The 23,715-nt window shown below is 40.9% G+C and overlaps 1 protein-coding gene across 1 annotated transcript in view; it reads right to left on the minus strand.

Moving 5' to 3' along the window:
* FGD6 (FYVE, RhoGEF and PH domain containing 6) overlaps nt 1–23,715 on the minus strand; it is a 150,696-nt gene that overhangs the window by 117,604 nt on the left and 9,377 nt on the right. The window lies entirely within an intron of this gene.

The following is a 23,715-nucleotide window of genomic DNA, read 5'->3' on the forward strand; positions in this document are numbered from 1 at the left end:
AGAATGATTCTTATATTCTTTTTTTTTTTTTTTTGAGATGGAGTCTTGCTCTATCACCCAGGCTAGAGTGCAGTGGCACGATCTCAGCTCACTGCAACCTCTGCCTCCTGGGTTCAAGTGATTCTCATGCCTCAGCATTCCAAGTAGTAGAGACGGGGTTTCACTATGTTAGCCAGTCTGGTCTTGAACTCCTGATTTTAGGTGATCCTGCCTGCCTTAGCCTCCCAAACTGCTAGGATTACAGGCGTGAACCACTGCACCCAGCCTAGTTCTTACATTCTTAAATCATGAAAATAAAAATAAAGAACAATATTTTGTGACACATGAAACCGATTTTAGTGTCCACAATGAAGTTTTTTTGGAACACAGCCACGGTCATTTGTTTTGTACTATTTGTCACTGTTTTTGCACAACATTGGCAAATCTGAAGAGTTGCAACAGAGACTTATGGCCTGCAAAGTCTATTTATCATCTGACCCTTTATGGAAAAAGTTTGCTGATCCTTAGTACAGTAGACTACCCAAAAGAAGCAGTATATTTCCTCTGGAGCAAAACTGCCTATGTTTGCAACTGAGCTCTGCCATATACTAACTAGGTGAAATTGACTCAGTTTTTAACCTCTCTGTGCCTTAGCTTTTCCTCCATAAAATGAAAGTCATAATACTGCCTACCTGACATAATTTTGTGAGTATTCAACAAATTAATACAAGCAACGAACTAACAATAATGCCTGGTACACAGAAAGCTTGTTAGCTCACTCACTCTCTCTCCACATATACATATTTAAAGTGTTATATATATATATAATATTAAAAACAAACCATTGCTGCATATACTTAAAAGTCTAGAACTGTATAAAAAGTGACTTCAGGCTGGGAGGGGTGGCTCACGCCTGTAATCCCAGCACTTTGGGAAGCCGAGGTGGGCGGATCACGAGGTCAGGAGTTTGAGACTAGCCTGGTCAATACGGTGAAACCCTGCCTCCACTAAAAATACAAAAATTATCTGGGTGTGGCGGCGTGTACCTGTAATCCCAACTGCTCAGGAGGTTGAGGCAGGAGAATCACTTGAACCTGGGAGGCGGAGTTTGCACAAGGTCGTACCACTGCACTTCGGCCTGGCAACAGGGAGACTCCATGCCCCCACAAAAATAAAGACTTCAGAGAGAAGCTTCTGCATTATCAATCATGTGAAACAGCTCATCACCAGCTTAAGGTCTGAGTCAAGAACTCCTACACTGAGGTCATGTGAGCCACAGTTTTGCAGCAGGTTACTCCTACAGCTTGTTTTCCATATTTAATTTCACTGCTTATATTCAGTAGCTTACTACTTGTACAGTAATATCCTGAAGCTCACTATAATTATAGTTTCACGCATACCTCAATATTCTCTCTTATTTCTAAAACAATGTAGACATATATAATGACCAATTCATAGGTATTCCACTAGATTTCAACATACTTTTTCAAGTATGTTTTGAAAAGCTGGCTTTGTCCCTCTTTGCTTACCAATAATCACATTAATGCGACAAAGGCCAAGAAGGCCTATGAATGACACTGATAAGCATGCCTCATGCATGCAATAAAATTGTTTTCTCTGGTCATGTAAACTTCATTTTGCAATATTAAGCAAAGAATCCTATATCTTTTCTAAACACAGATTTTCTTTTTCTTTTTTTCAAGACGGGGTGGTTTCACCATATTGGTCAGGCTGATCTCAAACTCATGACCTCAGGTGATCTGCCCACCAAAGCCTCCCAAAGTGCTGGGATTACAGGCGTGAGTCACTGTACCCGGCTTTAAAAGCAGATTTTCATACTGCGCTGAACTAGAAAGAGCCTAGTAGAATGCAATTTCAAAACGGTCATCACTTGCTCTGAGCTATTAGCTGAAGGCACAAAAAAATGGGGAGAAGAGGAAAGATAAAATAAAGAAACCAGAAAACAGTTAGTAAACCAAGGTAAAGGAGAGAAATAAGAGGCAGATGGACAAAGCACCATCCGTGTGTGTGCGCGCATGTGTGTGTGTGTGTGTGTGTGTGTGTGTGTGTCATGTTACCATAGACACAGAAGAAGGAAGACAAGGTTCCCGCCCTCGGGAAAACAGAGCTGTCAGCCTTTGTCTTTCTCGTGTACCTCAAAGATAACAATAGCCTCATAGGGACAGAGTTTACTCCTAAACTTTCCATTTCTTCTAAAACTTTCCACATGAAAAATCAAAACCCCCAAAACCTTATCTCTCCAGTGGAAAGGAGGTGGATAAAGAAAAGAAAAGGAGGGAGCATTTTACTTTTCACTTTATGCACATTTAACTTTTTTTTTTTTTTGAGACAGAGTTTCACTTTTGTCACCCAGGCTGCTGTAAGTGCAATGGCACGATCTTGGCTCACTGTAACTTTCGCCTCTCAGGTTCAAGTGATTCTCCCAAGTAGCGGATTACAGGCGCCTGCCACAACGCCCGGCTAATTTTTTATATTTTTAGTAGAGACCGGGTTTCACCATGTTGGCCAGGCTGGTCTCAAACTCCTGACCTCAGGTAAGCCACCCACCTCAGCCTCTCTACATGCTGGAACCACACCTGGCCTTAACGTTTTTTTAATAAACAATTTTATATAACTTTTATAATTAAACAAATATATATATATAAAGAAAATCCCCATTCTCTTTTCTCCAAGTTTAATAATCTCAATTATTTTAAGTATTCCTTAAAAATAATTTTTTTTTTTTTAATACTTGGTAAGGAAAGGCCAAAGGCAAAGCAGGCAGAGAGGATGAATTAGAGAAAGCTATCCTCATCTGGTCTTCCCACAAAATGCAAAGAAAGAAAAAAAAATCTGACCATGTTGACATGTGGATTATAGCAATAGTTTTTGGTCTACTTCCTGTAGACAGTCTCTAAATGAATTCTCTAATTCCCTAGACTACTCCCTGCTCTGAAAGTAATAAATTCCCTGTACTTTGTAAGGTAAACCAGTGAACAAAGAATATTTTCACCCTGGGCATCAGGAAAGTATAGCAACACGGAAGCTTCTATGCACTCCAACACCTGTGTTCACAGTAACAGATTTTACTTTAACAGAACCCATCCACAGCATATTCGCTGCATAGCCAGTACAGATACTTAGTGAGGGCAAGATTTCAAAGACCAGGCAGAGAGGACATTAACTTGTAGAGAACAAAAGAGCACACAACAAAATACTTTTGATCCTTAACACTGTGAGGGTTCAATAAGAATTAAAAATGCTTAGAATCACTGCTATCAAGAGTCAATCCAGCTGGGTGCAGTGGCTCATGCCTGTAATCCCAGCACTTTGGGAGGCCAATGAGGGAGGACTGCTTGAGCCCACAGTTTGAGACCAGCCTGGGCAACATGGTGAAACTCCATCTCTACAAAAAAATACAAAAATTAGCTGGGTGTGGTGGCATGGGCCTGTAGTCCCAGCTACTTGGGAAAATGAGGTGGGAGGATCACCTGAGCCTGGGAGGTTGAGGCTACAGTGAGCTGTGAGCTTGCCACTGCACTCTAACTTGGGTTCACAGAGTGAGACCCTGTCTCAAAGCAAAAAAACAGAATCTAGTAAGGTCACATTCAAGAAAAGGGGAAGCATCAACAGTTAATCAAGTAACCACTGGGTATAAAGGCATACCTAAACTAATTTTACCATTGAAAAAACTCCTAACCTAGCTAATATATTTGCTTATTTTACAGTATTTAAGTTTTGCCCTACAGAGAGATTTCATAGAGTATTTTTAAAAGACCAAATGGATTTCCTTAACAGTCATAGAAAACTTTCACCTTGCAGATCTTTAATATTCTTCACCTGATAGTACTAATTTTCATTGTAAAAGTCCTTTTATATTCAAATATGGTGCTCCACACACAGTGAATGTGCAGTAAGTGCCTGTTAACTAGAAATAGTATTTAATACATTAAGAGAAAAGATGTAATATATTAAACAATTTTCAGTTTGTCTTTACAAATCCTTAAGCATTTCACCTGCCTTCTTAAAAGCTACGACATAGGATTTTATCTGTTGTACAGTAAGAATAAAAAGATAAGATGTCTTTTTTTCTTGAGATAGTCTTGCTCTGTCGCCCAGGCTGGAGTGCAGTGGCGTGATCTTGGCTCACTGCAACCTCTGCCTCCTGGTTTCAAGCAATTCTCCTGCCTCAGCCTCCCGAGTAGCCGGGATGACAGATGCCCACCATTATGCCTGGCTAATTTTTAGATTTTTAGTAGAGATGGGGTTTTGTCATGTTGGCCAGGCTAGTTTTGAACTCCTGACTTCAGGTGATCTGCCTGCTTTAGCTTCCCAAAGTGCTGGGATTACAGACATGAGCCACCATGCCCGGCCAAGATGTTTTCTTAAATTAGATTTTTTCTAAAAGATTTTATAGCTCTTAGGTAATACTCTTACATCTTTTCCATGTAGACACCCAATCAGTCCATACCAGGGCTCAGAAAACACTTTATTTTATTTAGACCATACCCCTGTGTGGCATGGAAACAAGAGAGCATGGTCTAAAATACTATATTTTGGTCAACAAATATATGTGGAAATCCTGAAGTAATTATATGGATTATTCATCCTATAAGAGAAAACATGCTTTTCTACAGCCAAATCATCCTCATATCTCCCAATATATGTAAAAATTTTAGGGATGGAATGGTGGCTTACACTAGTAATCCCTGCACTTTGGGAGGCCAAAGCAGGAGGATTGCTTGAGGCCAGGAATTTGAGACCAGCCTGGGCAACATAGTGAAATTCTGTCTCTATATTAAATAAAAAAAGTTAAAAATTAAAAAGTACATAAAAGTGTCACTAGATCCTTCACCAGAACATTTTAGTAAATGTCTGCTAACTCCAAAGCTACCTATAGACTGCCTAGATTTTTTCACTTTCAGTCTTATTACACATAAGACTACAGGGATAGTTCTTTCATTTACAGTTACATCAAACTAGATTTTTTAAAGCGACACATCTTCTTTGTATTTTCTGAATAGTACCTTTACATATGTTAAGACCTATACTAATCAAGAAACTGTCAAAAATTGCTTTTGATTGGCATGGGAATTTAGACTCCATGCCTTCTTTCTGCAGGTTTGGTGGGAGGACTGGTGGAGTTAGAGAAATAGAATGCTTCTTGCATAACCATCCCACAATACGAAAGGACACTCACTCTCTAATAAAGACAGATGCATGTGAGGTCTTTTAATTCAATTTCTCTTCTCCAAGGGAGCTTTGTTTTAGCAAAGAGCAGTAATTCTCCACACCAGTGTAACTGCTTTCCAAAATTAACAGATGTTTCCTGTACATTCTGGAAGCCTGGTCAGTGGGACACTGGTTTACTCAAAATGCAGCTGGATTCTGACTTCACACAAGCAAAAGCAATGTTTAACCTGACCACTGTTTGCTCAGATGTGACTACTTACTTTGTGCCAGGTATCTGCTGGGGCCAAGGACACAAAGGTGTTGTAATCTCTCACAATATTTATTCTTACATAGTTGTCCCTTGGTATCTGGGGGGATTCGTTTCAGGACCCCCCACAGAGACCAAACTCCATGGATGCTTAAGACCCTTATATAAAATGGTATGGTACTTCCATATATAAACCACATATATCCTCCTGTATACTTTATTAATTATGATTTTGAGACAGAGTTTCATTCTTGTTGCCCAGGCTAGCGTAGTCATGGTTCACTACAACCTTCATGTCTCAGGTGTAACCAATTCTCTTGCCTCAGCCTCCCGAGTAGCTGGAATTACATGCGAATTTTTTTTTGTATTTTTAGTAGAAACGGGGTTTCACCATTTTGGCCAAGCTGGTCTCAAACTCCTGACCTCGGGTGATCCACCCGCCTCGGCCTCCCAAAGTGCTGGGATTACAGGCATAAGCCACTGTGCCCAGCTCCTCTTGTATATTTTCGATCATTGTTAGACTACTTAAAACCACCTAATATAAATGCTATGCAAACATTATTTAGGGATTAATGATGAAAACAAAAAGTCTGTACATGTTCCATACAAATGCAACCATCCATTTTATTCCCAATTTTTTTCAATATGTAGTTGGGTGAATCCATGAGTGTGCAACCGATGAATACAAAGGGCAGACTGTACATGTATTTTTTGCGAGAGAAGCAGAGAGACGTTAACAAAATGTTATGATAGAAAAAGGACTTGGAGGCCGGGTGCGGTGGCTCACGCCTATAATCCCAGCACTTTGGGAGGCCGAGGTGGGTGGATCACGAGGTCAAGAGATGGAGACCATCCTGGTCAACATGGTGAAACCCCGTCTCTACTAAAAATACAAAATTAGCTGGGCATGGTGGTGCGCGCCCTGTAGTCCCAGCTACTCGGGAGGCTGAGGCAGGAGAATTGCTTGAACCCAGGAGGCGGAGGTTGTGGTGAGCCAAGATCGCGCCATTGCACTACAGCCTGGGTAATAAGAGTGAAACTCCGTCTCAAAAAAAAAAAAAGAATAAGGAGTTGGTGCTGAAAATAGTAGAAGAACAAGGAAAGGGGTCCACTGTACTGTTTGATACGTAGTTAAAATCAATATAGCAAATGTTAGCTATTTTTATTACACCATAAACAGGATATGCCAGGTAATATGCTAGAGAAGGGAGAGGAGGCACAATGTATAAAAATTCACTTCCTCGTTCATTCTTTCAATAAATATTTACTAAGCACCTATTATGTGTCACCCACTTCTGGGCACTGAGGACAAGGCAATGTAACAAAATTTATTTCCCCCACCCATGCTGGCTGTATTCTAGTTGGAGAGAGACATAAGCAAACAAGTACATAATATACTGACAAGAATAGGAAGTGTTAAAAGGAAGAACGAGATCAGTGGATGGAGAGTGGGGTAGATTGGGAGGGGAGTGTACTTCATTACCTTTCCAACACTGGAAGGGGAGCATTTCCAAAAACGGTAGCACCTGAATTAGGTCTAAAAAGATGAAAAATTCTGTCTAGCAAATGGGTTTTTTAGGTAGTGGGGAAAAAGCTATGAGACAAAAGCGTATTTTGGTACGTAGAATGTGGTCAATTTTGAGTAGATGGGCAATAAGATGATTGAACTGGGAAGGCAGACTGCCATAATGTGATATTACTACACACCTGTCAGCATTGCTAAAATAAAAAACAGTTGACAATTGGCTGGGCGCAGTAGCTTATACCTGTAATCCCAGCACTTTGGGAGGCTGAGGTGGGTGGATCACGAGGTCAAGAGATCAAGACCATCCTGGCCAACATGGTGAAACCCTGTCACTACTAAAAATACAAAAAGTTTGGCTGGGTGTGGTGGCATGCACCTGTAATCCTAGCTACTCAGGAGGCTAAGACAGGAGAATTGCTTGAACCTGGGAGGCAGAGGTTGCAGTGAGCTGAGATTGCGCTACTCCAGCATGGTGACAGAGCAAGACTCTGCCTCAAAATAAACAAACAAACAAAAAAAAACAGTGACAACCACCAAGTGCTGACGAGGTGTGCAGACACTGGATCACTTATATATCACTGGTAGAAAAGCAAAATGGTATAGCTACTCTGGAAAACAGTTTGGCAGCTTCTTATAAAACTAAACATGCAATTACCACACAACCCACAACTGCATTTTTCGGCATTTATTCCAGAGAAATGAAAATATATTCACACAAAAACCTGAATATGAATGTTCATGACAGATTTATTTGTAAAAGCCAAACAGTAAAAATGGCCCAGATGTCCTTTAACTGAAATACTATTAAGACTTAGCAACACTTAGCATTTAAAAAAGAAAGAGCTATTGGCTACACAACAACTTGGATGGCTCTACAGAAAATCATGCTGAATTTTTTTTTTTTTTTTTTTTGAGATGGAGTTTTGCTTTTGTTGCCACAGCTGGAGTGCAATGGTGTGATCTCAGCTCACTGCAACCTCTGCCTCCTGGGTTCAAGCAGTTCTCCTGCATCAGCCTCCTGAGTAGCTGGGATTATAGGCACCTGCCACCATGAGTGGTTAACTGTGGTATTTTTTTTTTTTTTGAGATGATGTCTTGCTCTATTGCCCAGGCTAGAGTGCAGTGGTGTGATCTCAGCTCACTGCAACCTCCACTTCATGGGTTCAAGCAAGTCTTCTGCCTCAGCCTCCCAAGTAGCTGGGACTATAGGCGTGCGCTACCACACCCAGGTAATTTTTGTATTTTTAGTAGAGACAGGGTTTCATTATGTTGGCTAGGCTGGTCTCGAACTCCTGACCTCAGGTGATCCGCCTGCCTTGGCCTCCCAAAGCGCTGGGATTATAGGCATGAGCCACCGCACCCAGACCATGCTGAATTTTTTTAAAATGCCAATCCCTAAAGGCTACATGCTATATGACTCTGTATTTTCATTATTTTATTTTATACTTTATTATTTTATATTCGATTTTTATTTTTCTAGAGACAGGGTCTTACTCTGTCACCCAAGCTAGAATGCAGTGGCATGATTATAGCTCACTGAATCTTTGACCTCCTGGGCTCAAATGATCTTCCTGCCTCAGACTCCCAAGTAGCTAGGACTACAGGCACGTACTATCACATGTTTTCAATTTTTTTATAGAGATAGGGTCTTGCCAAGTTGCCCAGATTCATTTTTAAACTCCTGGGTTCAAACGGTGTTCCCTCCTTGGCCTCCCAAAGTGCTGGGGTTACAGGCATAAGCCACTGTGCCTGGCTGTGATTCCATTTTATGCAACATTTTTAAACAACAAAAAAATCTGAAATAGACTAGTGGTTGCCAGGGATTGAGGGGCTGAGGTGGCAGGGGGGTGGGTGTGGGTATAAAAGCACAAAAGGGATGCTGGTGGTGATGGAACAGTGAAGGAGATGCAAACTTACACATGTAATAAAATTATATAGAATTAAATACACACGTGAGCACAAGTAAAACTGGGGAAATCTAAAGATGAGTGTGGATTCTATCAATGTTAATATACTAGTTGTGATTCTTTACTATAGTTTTACAAAATGTTGCCATTAAGGGAAACTAGCTGAAGTATAGTAATTTCTCTCTCTGTTGTTTCTTTGCTACACATGAATCTACAGTCATATCGATAAAAATTTCAATTGGCTGGGCGCGGTGGCTCACGCCTGTAATCCCAGAGGCTGAGATGGGTGGATCATGAGGTCAGGAGTTCAAGAGCAGCCTGGCCAAGATGGTGAAACTCCATCTCTACAAAAAAATACAAAAACAAATTAGCTGAGCATGGTGGCATGCGCCTGTAATTCCAGCTACTCAGGAGGCTAAGGCAGAGAACTGCTTAAACCTGGGAGGTGGAGATTGCAGTGAGCTGAGATCGAGCCACTGCACTCCAGCCTGGGTAACAGAGCAAGACGCCATCTCAAAAAAAATTTTTTTTTTCAGTTAAAAACAGTAATAAACCAGATTGCAAATTCCTTATGGGTAGGAACTGTCCTTAATTTCTGTGCTGTTTTTTTGCTTCCACTTCCAAATGCTGAGAGCAGCCTCAGATAAGGACATAATTGGAGGTAATTTACTTTTTGCTGATTTACCTGAGGGGACATGAAGTTTACTGACTTCTATAAAAGTAAAATCTATATTTTGCCATAAATTCTATATTTTAAATGTCATATAAATTCTATGAAAAAAAATCTAATAATCCAACTCTCTCTGAAGCACCTGAAAACATCCCCTCTAGCAGGTAAAATGTCACTATGTTTACATGAGAATCAGAGACCTCTGAAGTCAACTGTCATTAGGTAGGAATCTTAGGGCACCAGAGCCAAAGAATACTGGCAGATTGAAGCCACAGGACTTTGCCAGGTTCTATAACAAAAGCTTCAGAGCAGCATCACACCATTGTCCCTTGTCCATCCTCTGTTTTGTTTTAGCATAAAGCACAGGTAAAGGCAGGAAACGAGTGATGCCAAGGCAGTGAAATGGACATGTATCTATATCTGTAGACTAAAAACTGAAAGCCTATACTTATATGCCCTTTGATAATGAAACATCCTGACAACCAGGCCAACTATGTAGCTATCTGTGGGTAGATTTTAATTTAAATTAATTTGAGAGAAAAAAAGTAGAATACAGTTTCAAAGTGGGGAGCACAGTGGCTCCCACCTGTAATCCCAACACTCTGGGAGGCTGAGGCAGGTGGACCACCTGAGATCGGGAGTTCGAGACCAGCCTGGCCAACATGGCAAAACTCTGTTTCTACTAAAAATACAAAAATTAGGCAGGTATGGTGGTGGCACATCTGTAATCAGCTACTTGGGAGGCTGAAGCAGCATAATTACTTGAACCCAGGAGGCAGAGGTTGCAGTGAGGTGAGATCACGGTGCTGCCTTCCAGCCTGGATGATACAACAAGACTGTCTTAAAAAAAAAAAAAAAGAAAAAAGAAAATTTAAATCTACCTTAAAAAAAAATCTATTCATTTTGTAAAATCTTTAAAATCTTTTTAAAAAATCTATTCATTTTTTAAAAATCTACCTTTAACAGCCAAGTAGAGTTTTAAAAATCAGTTTGGTTTTACAGAAGCCTGTTACATAATTAGCACCGTAACAGTAGGTTGTGCATAGAAGGAAGTTATTATTTATCTATTTAGAAACAGGGTCTCGCTATGTTGTCCGGGCTGGTCTTGAACTCCTGGACTCAAGTGATTCTCCCACCATGGCCTCCCAAAGTGTTGGGATTAAGGCAAGAGTGACCACATCTGGCCTAGAAGGAATTTAAACATGCTTTCTATACTATGACTATAACATTTATTCACTTAAAACAAGACAAACCAAGTTCAGTCCAGCACAGACAGCATTAATAAACATGCCAATTTTCTCTCTCTCTCTCTCTCTCTCTCTCTCTCTCTCTCTCTCTCTCTCTCTCTCTCTGTATCTCTCTTGCTTTCTTTCCAGGGTCTTGCTCTGTCACCCAGCCTGAAGTGCAATGGTTTGATCTCAACTCACTGCAACGTCTGTCTCCCAGACTCAGGTGATTTTCCCAGCTCAGCCTCCCAAGTAGCTGGGACTATAGGTACATGCTGCCATGCCTGGCTAATTTTTTTAATTTTTATAGAGACAAGGTCTCACTATATTGCCCAGTCTGGCCTCAAACTCCTGCCTCAATCCAAGCGATCCTCCTGCCTTGGCCTCCCAAAGTGCTGGGATTACAGACATAAGCCACCATACCCAGCCAGATGACAAATTAAAAAGTCACAAAGAGGCATCTCAATCCGTTTTACCTTGGAATTGGAAGCAAATTCAACAAGCCTTTTGGGAGACAGAGTCAGTGACTATAACCTGTGTCAGTAGCTCCAGTAAAATGCCAGCGGTGCTTTGCCTAAGAATGTCTCTCAACCTACAGCCAGACTGAACATGCTCCCTCATCCAGTGTCCAAGTCCCACCCTCTCACAATTCAAAACATTAAGGCCGAGTGCAGTGGCTCATGCCTGTAATCCCAGAACTTTGGGAGGCTGAGGCGGGAGGATCACTTGATGTCAAGAGTTCGAGACTAGCCTAGCCTACATGGTAAAACTCCATCTCTAATAAAAATATAAAAATCAGCAGGGTATAGTGTTGTGCGCCTATAACACTAGCTACTCAGGAGGCTGAGGCAGAAGAATCGCTTCAACCTGGGAGGTAGAGGTTGCAATGAGCCGAGATCATGCCACTGCACTACAGCCTGGGCAACAGAGCAAGACTCTGTCTCTAAAAAACAAAAACAGGGCCGGGCGCGGTGGCTCAAGCCTGTAATCCCAGCACTTTGGGAGGCTGAGGCGGGTGGATCACGAGGTCAAGAGGTCGAGACCATCCTGGTCAACATGGTGAAACCCCGTCTCTCCTAAAAATTTCAAAAAATTAGCTGGGCATGGTGGCGCGTGCCTGTAATCCAGCTACTCAGGAGGCTGAGGCAGGAGAATTGCCTGAACCCAGGGGGCAGAGGTTGCGGTGAGCCGAGATCGCGCCATTGCACTCCAGCCTAGGTAACAGAAGCGAAACTCCGTCTCAAAAAAAAAAAAAAAAAAAACAGGCCAGGCGCGGTGGCTCATGCCTGTAATCCCAGCATCCCAGCACTTTGGGAGGCCGAGGCGGGTGGCTCACGAGGTCAAGAGATCGAGACTATCCTGGTCAACATGGTGAAACCCTGTCTCTACTAAAAATACAAAAATTAGCTGGGCATGGTGGTGGACGCCTGTAGTCCCAGCTACTAGGGAGGCTGAGGCAGGAGAATTGCTTGAACCCAAGAGGCAGAGGTTGCAGTGAGCCGAGATCGTGCCATTGCACTCCAGCCTGGGTAACAAGAGCGAAACTCCATCTCAAAATAAATATATAAAACAAAATTAAATTAAAATAAAAACAAACAACCCCCCCCCAAAGGCTCCAGAAAGCCTTCCTCCTCTAAGAAATCTTGAACTAATTAGAGGGAACATATCACCTAGCTCTTTTGGGGGAAATATACCCCTACCATTCATTTAAATCTATTTTTTTCTTAAGTTAATAAGGGATTATCATATTATAAAAAGTATTTTAGCCCTACAAAATATTTAGTTTGGGGATGATTATTAAATAAAAGTGCTTTAGAGGTCAAAATGCACTTGACAGAGAGAACAAAATGAGGAACAGGGATAACAGATTAAAAATGGGGCTCTCATGTAAATCAGTGGGGAAATATGAGACATGCATAATCCTTTCCATGCCATTAATGTTCACATGCAACTAGTAAATGACAAGAACTATATTTAACTTGCTTTGAATATCAGCCACCAGCTACTGGACTAAATGCAAATATGACGTAATTCAGTTTCCAACCTTTGAAACACCTATTACCTAACCATAAAAGCTTTCTATTCAATAAGCTCTTCTTGCATGAAAAATCTGGGGTCTCTGAAAATGCTCATTAATTTCTATTCATATCACTGCAGGTGTCTCTGTGTTTTCCCTCTAGATAGTGAAAAAATTAGTGACAGAAATATTTTGTCCATTGTGGTCCCCTGGGTAGAATGTTCACAGACCCCTACAAATATTAATAATAAAAAATAATAGTGAAACCATGGCTCATAGCAAAGAACAACATAAACATGTTCTGATTAAAAATCAGTATGTCTGGCTGGGCACAGTGGCTCACCCTTGTAATCTGAGCACTTTTAGAGGCTGAGGTGGGTGGATTACCTGAGGTCTGGAGTTTGAGACCAGCCTGGCCAACATAGTGAAGGCACATCTCTACTGAAAATACAAAAAATTAGCTGGGTGTGATGGCAGGCCCCTGTAATCCCAGCCACTTGGGAGGCTGAGGCAGGAGAATCGCTTGAACCTGGGAGGTGGAGGTTGCAGTGAGGTGACAGCATGTCACACTTCCATCTGGGCAGAATGGGTGAAACTCACCCCACCACCCCCGCCCCGCCCCACACCAAAAAAAAAAAATCGGTATGTCTCAGGATCAGAAAACTTGGTTCCATACTTCAGTTTACCTACACAGTAGCTCTGTGCTCTTGGGCAAGAAATTTAACCTCATTCTTAGTCTCCTCAACTGTAAAAAAAATATATGATAATAATATCTATCTTAAAGGATAAAAGGAACTAAATGTTACATGCAAGAGCTCCTAGCATTATGCTGACATATCAGAAATACTGAGTAAATCCAAGCAATTACTATTAAGCCTAAAATTCATACTATTTATGTGAACAGCACTTATAATCCTTCCTATTGCCTGGTTTACAGACTTTTGGTGAGGTGGAAAAAAAGCTGGATTGATGGGGAGTCAGTTTGGGGGAAAAAAGTTTTGTTAACATGTATTAGTAGCATCAGATTATTTGTTTGCTGAATGTTTCTGCCTAGTTTGAATATTCACCTTGCTGAAATCACGATTTTAAAAATAGCCACATAATTCTGTATTCATATGCAGCTGTGTGCATGGCCTCCTTCCTGATCACGGTAATAATACTATTGCAAAAGGAGAAAAAGGGCAATGATACAAGTAAACCTGAACCTTTGTCCTGAACAACTACAATCACTTTCGTCTTTTAAATTTTGCTCACTTTCTCTATAATGCTTCCACCCCAGCATTAGAAGCCCTGGGCTGGAACACTGGTTTTGGAATTTCCCATTTCCGTGGTGTGGGGAAAGTCAACAAGTCTTGCTGGGCTTTGGTTGCATTACTGCATGAAGAGACTGGACTGCATGATTTGTAATGATTCCTTTACTTCTAAACTTGAATCATTTTATGACTATATTTAACCTAAAATAATTAAAAGACATTTAATTTCTAAATTTTTTCAAACCACTTGATTATCAAAAAAAAAAAAAAAGAAAGAAATCTTTATTTTTCTTACCCCCGAACTTCTAAAAGACTAAGATTTCAGAAACTTTTGCTATCAAGTGAAATCATATCTGGACTTCTAAATAATTTCATCATCTATCCCTGCCTTCCTTCCCAGTAAGAAGGGCAGTAGAGATGGGCTGTGCTTTATCTGCATGTTTTTAGTGGAGCTATGGAAAAAAAAATTAAGTAGTGAAAAAGCTACCTTTTTTTTTTGAGACAGAGTCTTGCTCTGTTGCCCAGGCTGGAGTGCAGTGGCTCAATCTCAACTCACTACAGTCTCTGCTTCCGGTGTTCAAGCAATTCTCCTGCTGGGACTACAAGCATGTGCCACAATGCCCAGCTAATTTTTGTATTTTTAGTAGAGATGGAGTTTCACCACGTCGGCCAGGCTAGTCTCAAACTCCTGATCTCAAGTGATCTGCCTGCCTCGGCCTCTCAAAGTGCTGGGATTACAAAAAGCTATACTTTTACACTGAAATCTCTCTCTTCTTGGGACTGTGCGATACAGCTAAGAATCAAAAGAAAGAAGAGGCGGGGCTACAAATTATTCCTTCTTTATACATTTTGTCAGCTTTCTTATTGACTTAAAATTATAGTTGTCAAACAAGTGAAAATCAGAACCACTTTTTAGATATAAAACAAAACCAAACAGGCTATTCTAAGTTTATCAAAAATCAGATCTACTCTTCAATTTGTAATGTTTCATATGATACTAACATATGCCAAAGTATGTCAACTGTTATAAATGCTATCAAGAAAAAGTGACTTCAAAAAAATAAATGATCTAAGTAAAACATGAAGTTTTCGACTGAACCCACAGGAGCTAAAAGAACAAGCAGTTAGGCCATTTCAAACATAAAAAGCCTAAATGTGTTTGTTTCTTTTTATTTTCATGGAAACATTAGAGGGAAACGGGTTTTCTTTGTTCAGTGTTTATTATTTCACCTTTCCTGCATCAGAAACCAAAATACTTTGACAAATGGGAGAGTCTTGTAAACAGACCCTTGAAGATGAGGGTTCAGAACCACTCATCCATCGCATTTCCATCACTATTCATTTTTCGTGAAATCACTTAACCACCGTAACTCAATTTCTTTGCATATAAAAGGGTAACATAGCAACCTTATTCCAATTCATGCTTATATGGAACCAAAAGGTATAATAAAGGAAAACAAGAAGGGCTGAGAAACCAGGGAAAGAAAACTGAAAGAAGATAGCTGTTCTTCCCAGAAATCTAATCATCATATTTACTCCACTGATAGTCTATTTGGCCCTCCTATTTTTATTGCTCCAATGATAGATTATCTCTGCCTGCTGTCAGAACTACTTACAAATACAGTTTTTTTCCCTCCAGAGATTCACAAACACAACTACCAGAAGCAGACTAAACCACCAAAGTAGTTTTTCCATACCACCCAGAAGTAACTAGGCAGTTCCATTCCTGAACTTAAGACACTCAGCCTTAAAAAAAAGGCCAGTACTTCTTTGTAGCTACCTACACCCAAATGTGCTATAACACGAACTGTTCTTTGTACTTAACATAGTTTTAAGGAAGTATTAAAATAAATAGGCTGATATAAATATGTCTAGTCTGCTTTTAAAAAAAAAATCCAAAAAGGCTTTTCCTAAAGACCAAATTTATCTATGCAATTCCAGGAACAGATGATTAATTTTTTAAAAATGTCTAGAAGAACACAAAAAGCTATCAAAGGTAATATGCAAGCACAGGCATTACTTATGAATATGTGAAACATGAACATACTCATTCCCTTCCATAAAGACACAAGCCCAGATCCGGAATTCCCCTGAACCACCTGGAAGATGGGGGAGATAAAGTTCATCTCCACCTCTTCATCCTGTTCCTTCTCCCTTGCTATTTCCCTCCTCAACACACTAACCTTTCCTTTCTTAAAGGCAACATGATTCAAGTCACAAAAGCCACTTATTTAACTTCACTACTGTTTTATTACTGTCACTCTCATTTCCTATTACTTTCTATCACATTTTTCTTTGATTAGAAGCTAAATATGTTCTTGAGGGTGGGCTGGGAAAGTGACTCCCACTCAGTTAAGATGACTGCAAAAATGTATTCTGATTTCCAAATACCCTACTACTAGGTTTCAGCCATTCACAGACTGAAGGATGACTGTCTGATTGCCTGATTACCTTTAAAGATCAGGTTGCCACAAGAAATACAAATGCTTAGGAGAATGTAGTGGGCCCTCCTTGTCACCATCCCCACTCTGCCATTCCCAAAAGATTTACACTGGGGACATTTCACTAGAACCTAGGTCAGAAATTCATTTACAAAGCAATGTCTGTCCCACTGACATAACTAATTCAAATTTTATAATAACAAAATAATCATATCCTTGACTAAATTTAAGATTTTTAGGTCTTTATTATTCAAGAACTTGATGAAAACATGGCAATGGAAAACTAGTTAGCTCTAAAAATAATAATGCAACCTTTTATTCTCCCGAAGTGTACAAATTTCAGCTATCTCAAAACAATGTTTTACTAAGCTGGACAGAATATACAAACATACACACACACATACACACACACACACACACACACACACACACACACATCTTCTTCTTCTTCTTCCATACATTTTTGTAGCCCATACTTTTTTCTTCTCTCTCTGACAAAAATATGCCTCTAAAAGTGTATAGTGACATTCTACCACACAAAAGCATATATATGGGCTGGCCTCAGTGGCTCACACCTGTAATCCCAACACTTTGGGAGGCTGAAGCGGGCTGATCAGTTGAGGTCAGGAGTTCAAGACTGACCTGACCAACATGGTGAAACCCCGTCTCTACTAAAAGTACAAAAAATTAGCTGGGTGTAATGGCAGTGCTTGTAATCCTAGCTACTCAGGGGGCTGAGGCAGGAGAATCTCTTGAGCCTAGGAGGCGGAGGTTACAATGAGCTGAATGCACCACTGCATACCAGCCTGAGTGACAGACTGAGACTCCATCTTCAAAAAAAAAAAAAAAGCATATACATGATAAAATATTTATCTGCTTTGGCAGGAAATGAGACCAAAGTAATACAGCTGAACAAAATATTGCAATTTAATTACTAATACTTAATTGATACTCTTCATAATACTTATTCCAAATAATTCCTTTTTTAAAAAAAAATTAATTTTCTTTTTTTTTTTGGTCATAGAGAGAGGGTCTCACCATGTTCCCCAGGCTGGTCTCGAACTCCTGGCTTCAAGCAATCCTCTTGCCTCAGCCTCCGAAAGTGCTGAGATTACAGGCATGATCCACCATACCTGGCCCCTAATTTCTTATTAAAAGGAAACGAGAAGAGCTTGATTTCCAAGAAAGAAAACCCAATGCTTCTGCTGCAATTGCAAACAAACAGATTTGCCAGAACTGTGTGGCTTCAATTCTAACACAAGAAACACTAAGTTAAGGAGGCATACAGATTTTTTATATTTCCTGAGCTGCCTCTGAAAATAACTTACAGGAAAGGGCTGCTGTTGACTATCAGTCCCAACCCCCACCCTCTAACTGTGCATAATCTTATCTGTGCTACGACAACATGGAAATGTTCCTGGGCTGTTAATGTATACTCTAACACGTACACTGAAATCCAACAATACCATGAGGTAGTAAATGAAACCAAAGAGAGAGGTCTTCTAGACGAGGTCTCATGATTTACAATGAAAATCCCATAACAGGACTTCTAATGTCATTTAGCAGCTCTTCAAGCCTGGTCTCAAATTTAAAATGAGGAGAAACTAACAAAAACTTAGTACTTCCCTTCACCAGAGATGAGGGAATACTTTGATTCATTTAAAAGAAATTCTTTTGAAGTTCAATTTATTTTGAATTCTGGTGCTTGAAGAAGACCAAAAGATAAATCCAAACCTGTCAAATGATAGGGACCTCTGGGCAAAGTTTCAAGGGACAATAATCCACATTTCTGATTCCACTTCCTCTCTTCTCTGTCCTCAAGTTTGCAATCTGACTCCTCCAACACCACCACTAAAACTGCTCTCACCAACATTAAAAAACAACCTCCTAAACACCACATCTAATTATGCCCATTTAAAGCCTTGGTTCAAGTGTTGCCATGTGGGGGATGCTTTCTTCAGTAGCCCATTAAGGGCACAACGCAGACAAAGACAACTAATTAGTAAAACCATGCACTATAAATTTCTGTCACCTCACTGGGCAGAAGTTCCTTGGGAGTAGGGTGTACTTCCCTTTTCACCTTTGAAAGTACAATGCTTGACATATGGTCAATATCTGTGGAATAAATAAATCGAGGGTTGGCTAGGTTACCTAGGAAAACCCAATTATCATACTTTTTCTTTGAAGTGTTTATAATAAGAACAAACTGAAACAACACAGGAAAAACTTGGAATGTTTCCAGGGAAAGTTTTCTTTATAGATTCAAGAAATCTGCCTCAATTTCAAAGGAAAATTCCAACATTTGGACACTGTCATTTCACTGATTTGTCTATAGCCCTTATTAAAGGCTCAAAGGCTCAAATTTTAGAAACTTCTCTCTGAACATCAAACTTTTTAGCTAAAAATAATAGTAAATGGGTACCCATCACCTGAATATTAATGAGATAGAAAGATTCTTTGCTTGCTGGCTGGCTGTTTTATGTTTATTATATCTGAAACATTTCAAGGAAGAGGTCTCATAACTATACCCCCAAAATGTCAGAAACCAGAGTGGCTCACAATCGCACTACCAACAGACTAAACGATGACCTATCTGGAACAACTAAAGTTACGGTTTCTTCAGCCATGGGAACTTTCCTTCCAGTCTCCTTCATCTTCAGGTTTGGCTATTCGTCCTTTCTCCTCTGGGGTTTCCCAGGGCCACTCCTCACACCCTCATACAGTCTCCTCTTCCAGTTTCTTCTACTCACTTTGCCAGGCATCAGAAACTCAATTAGCTGAATGATGCAGTTACAAAGGAAAATGGGGAGGGAAAGAGAGAAGGGATTGGAATAAAGAGAAAAGGAGTGGGGCTGGGCATGGTGGCTCACACCTGTAATCCCAGCACTTGGGGAGGCCAAGGCGGGTAGATCATGAGCTCAGGAGATTGAGACTATTCTAGGCTAAGACGGTGAAACCCGGTCTCTACTAAAAAATACAAAAAAAAAAAATTTTTTTAGCCGGGCGTGGTGGCACATGCCTGCAGTCTGAACTACTGGGGAGGCTGAGGCAGGAGAATAGCTTGAACCCAGGAAGCGGAGGTTGCAGTGAGCCAAGATTGAGCCACTGCATCCAGCCTAGGTGACAGAGCGAGACTCCGTCTCAAAAAAAGAGAGAGAGAAAGAGGTAAAGAAACTCACTGCCTATGAATTCCTAGCCTCTACCCCACCCTTCTTATCACTCCTGATGACTTTCAGTCTTCCTCACAGCTCACCCAGCCTCTAGTTTCCTCATTCTTCCTTAGTCATCTCATCCCTTCCACAAACCCTGGGGCCTCAGACCTTGTAGATTTCCTCCTCTGAGATCCCAGGTGCTTAACCTCACCCTGGCTACCACCATCACAGGGGCACACATGCGCACGTGCACGCACACACACAAACACAGCCAGAGAGAAAATTCACCTCCCTTGGGCTAGGTTAGAGAGAGGAGTGGAGGGGAAGCTAGGACAGTAATGATTAATATAACCTGGGGGCTAAACTGGGGACTTCACCACCATTTCAAAACTGTTTCTTTAGGAAATACACTCTGAGCTCCAAATTATCATGAACTTTTCCAATACAATCCTATTAGGAATTGGGAACTGCCTACAATTACTTCCTGATAAATTGTAAACATGTTGTTATAAATTTGTAAATGTTCACCAGGCATGGTGGCTAATGCCTATAATTCCAAAACTTTGGGAGGCTGAAACAGGATCTCTTGAGCTCAGGAGTTTGAGACCAGCCTGTGTGCCAAGGTGAAAACCCATCTCTACAAAATACAAAAATTAGATGGGCATGGTGGCACATGCCTGTGGTTCCATGGGAGGATCACTTAACCCCAGGAGGTCAAGGATGCAGTGAGCAGGGATGGCGCCACTACACTCCAGCCTGGGCAACTGATTAAGACCCTGTCTCAAAAAAAAATGTAAATGGTAAGCACTAGATTTATGAAACATCTATATTCTAAAGAAAGCAACCATGTGGACTATATCCAAGCTTCTCAAAAGTCTGTTTACTAACCAGAATTTGGTTGGTCACATGTATAGACTCTGTAAAATTCATGATTCAGTGAATTAGAGCCCTGACCCAGACTTTCTTCCCTGAAGGTTGAAAAACTAAGACACCCTTCTGATGATCCCAGCAGAAAAATCCTAAGCAGAGTTCATGTGCATTTTTTCTTACCATTTTAGAACCCCAGCCAGCGTACTGGATTTTGATTTAATTATTCTAAGGCACAGGTCTGTATTTTCAACAGACTACCAAACAGGATCCTCTCAGCTCGCCTGAAATGTATGTCTTGCTGTTCATTTATTTTATCTCAGAGTGTCAAGGTGTCCTCCTCAGGAAGGCTTGAATGTCCCTTCTCCTCTATTCAATGTTGTTTACAAGAGGAACAACCTCCCAGGCACTACTGTGATTCTGACCCTATGACTCAGGGCTTTTGATTCTGCTGGCACATTTTAGTAGTCTCAAGCCTGTTGCAGGCTCCCTACTCCAGGCCTAAACAAAAGTCTCCTTGGAAAGCGAAATTCAAAAGCAGAGCTCACCGAGCCTTCACCAGGCTGCCCTACTTGACAGCCTGTAACCTGTCCAAAGCCGCCCTTGGTTTCCTGTGGCCTCCAGAAAGAAATCTCCTTATGAATGCTGTCCAGCAACACTGGCTGGCTGTGTACATTAACCCCTTCTCACCAGCTTCGTCACATTGAGCAGCAGGGCCTTAATGACCTAAGAAGCATACCAGATAAAAAACAAGTTCCAGAATTGGCAGAGATAATGGTAAACTCTTAGGATTTAAACTTGATGGCTAATAGAAAACACACCCCAATGGCCAAACCTCCAATTTCAAGACAAAATTGTACTCATTCACAAAGAAAGTGATTAAAAAAAGAAGAAAATTTATCTTAGGCAAGGATAGTAGTATATTGTGAAGAAGCCAACTAAACTTACTACACACACAAACAATATGCAAGAGCATGTTAAAAAAAAAAAAAAAAAGATAGTACCAATAAAATGGTTCCACAAAGAGCAATCCTTAAAACAGATAATTTGAAATATTTATGTCAAGAACCAGGAGTAATGGCTCGTGCTTGTAATCCCAGCACTTTGGGAGGCTTAGTTGGGAGGATGATTTGATCCCAGGAGTTCAACACCAACCTGGGAAACACAGGGAGATCCCATCTCTACAAAAAATTAAAATTAAAAATTAGCTGGGTGTGGTGGTATACACCCATGGTCCCAGCTACTTGGGAGGCTGAAGCATGGGGTATCACTTGAGCCCAGGAGTTCCAGGCTGCAGTAAGCCTTGACTGTACCTCTGTACTCCAGCCTGGGAGACAGAGTGAGACCCTGTCTCCAAAGAGAAAAAGAAAGAAAAGAAAAAAGAGAAAGAAATATTTATGCCAAGGAACAGAATTCTGCCTAGGTACTAACGTTCAGGAAGCAGATATATGAAAACAGAATGTAGTCGGCTGTGAGAAAAATTAAGCAAAAGAGGAAAGTAGCCTTTTTTAGGCAAAAGGAGGAAGGGCAGAGAAGACTATAAGTAAAGAAAAATACTATGAGAATATCTCACAGTTAAAGAAACTTTTTTTTTGAGATGGAGTCTTGCTCTGTCACCAGGCTGAAGTACAGTGGTGAGATCTCCAGTCACTGCAACCTCTGCCTCCTGGATTCAAGTGATTCTCCTGACTCAGCCTCTCGAGCAGCTGGGACTATAGGCATGTGCCATCAGGCCCAGCTAATTTTTGTATTTTTAGTAGAGACGTGGTTTCACCATGTTGGCCAGGATGGTCTCCATCTCTTGACCTTGTGATCCGCTGGCCCTGGCCTCCCAAAGTGCTGGGATTACAGGCGTGAGTCACCGCACCCAGCCAGGAACTTTAAATAATTTACTAGTACACTGACTTGCGGGACGATTTTACTTATTCAATTCACTCAACAATGCTTTTCTCTGGAGCCCCTGTGATATAGTTTGGCTGTGTCCCCACCCAAATCTCATCTTGAACTGTAGTCCCTACAATCTCCACGTGTCATGGGAGGGACCTGGTGGGAGGTAATTGGATCATGGGAGCAATTTCCCCCAAGTTGCTTTTCTCATGATAGTGAGTTCTCACGAGATCTAATGGTTCTATAAGGGGCTTTTCGCCCTTAGCTCTGCACTTCTCCTTGCTGCCCCCATGTGAAGAAGGACGTGTTTGCTTCCCCTTCTGCCATGATTGTAAGTTTCCTGAGCCCTGCCTCTGCCCCGGCCATGCTGAACTGTGAGTCAATTAAACTTCTTTCCTTTATAAATTAACCAGTCTTGGGTATGTTTTTATTAGCAGCATGAGAACGGACTAATACACCCCACTATGTGCCAGCTATTTTCTACAAAAGTCACATTTTACGACCTGAATTTCAAAGACCTGAAGTCAGTGGCCTAAGAATAATCTAAAGATTTCCAAAAAGATCTGTGTGCTTTTTTGTTAAACACAAACAAACACTGGAAATACAACGGACAAGCTGCCTATGTGACTATGGAGAGAGAAGGAAGCAGCTGCAGTGATTGCTTCCTTTACCTATTTTCATTCATTCTCTCTTAGACCCAATCAACATCTACTTATTATCTACTTGGTCTCTTGCTTGGCTTTATTCAGGACAAAAAGATGAGTAGAATTCTTCATGGAGCTTAAAGCAAAATAGAGAGCATTAGACATGCCAATAATTAAAGCATATCACAGCATAACCGGATGGTCAGAATAGGAAGTAAACACTTCTGACCAGGTAATTATATGAGCTTTGTGAAACCAAAAACTCCTGAGGAGTTGGATCATCAAGGATGGACAAGATTTTAATAAGAGGGATGGAGTAGGTAATCCACAGGTAGGAAGAGCACATATGAAAGTGAGAAATAGGCCAAGTGCAGTGATTCACACCTGTAATCCCAACACTTTGGGAAGCAAAGGCAGGAGCATCGTGCCCAGCCTGGGCATGATGGCAAAACCCCGTCTCTACAAAAAACACAAAAATTGGCCAGGTGTGGTGGCATGCATCTGTAGTTCCAGCTACTCAAGGAGGCTAAGATAGGAAGACTGCTTAAGCCTGGGAGGTTGAGACTGCAATGAGCTATGATCACATCACTGCACTCCAGCCTGGGTGACAGAGCGAGACCCCATCAAAAAATAAAAATAGATTTTAAAAATTAAATTTTTTAGAAAGTAAGAAAGAATAGTTATGTGTTTCCTACATTTTTCCTATA

The sequence above is a fragment of the Callithrix jacchus genome, chromosome 9 (genome assembly GCF_049354715.1).
Source record: "Callithrix jacchus isolate 240 chromosome 9, calJac240_pri, whole genome shotgun sequence".
Taxonomy (NCBI): Eukaryota; Metazoa; Chordata; class Mammalia; order Primates; family Cebidae; genus Callithrix; species Callithrix jacchus.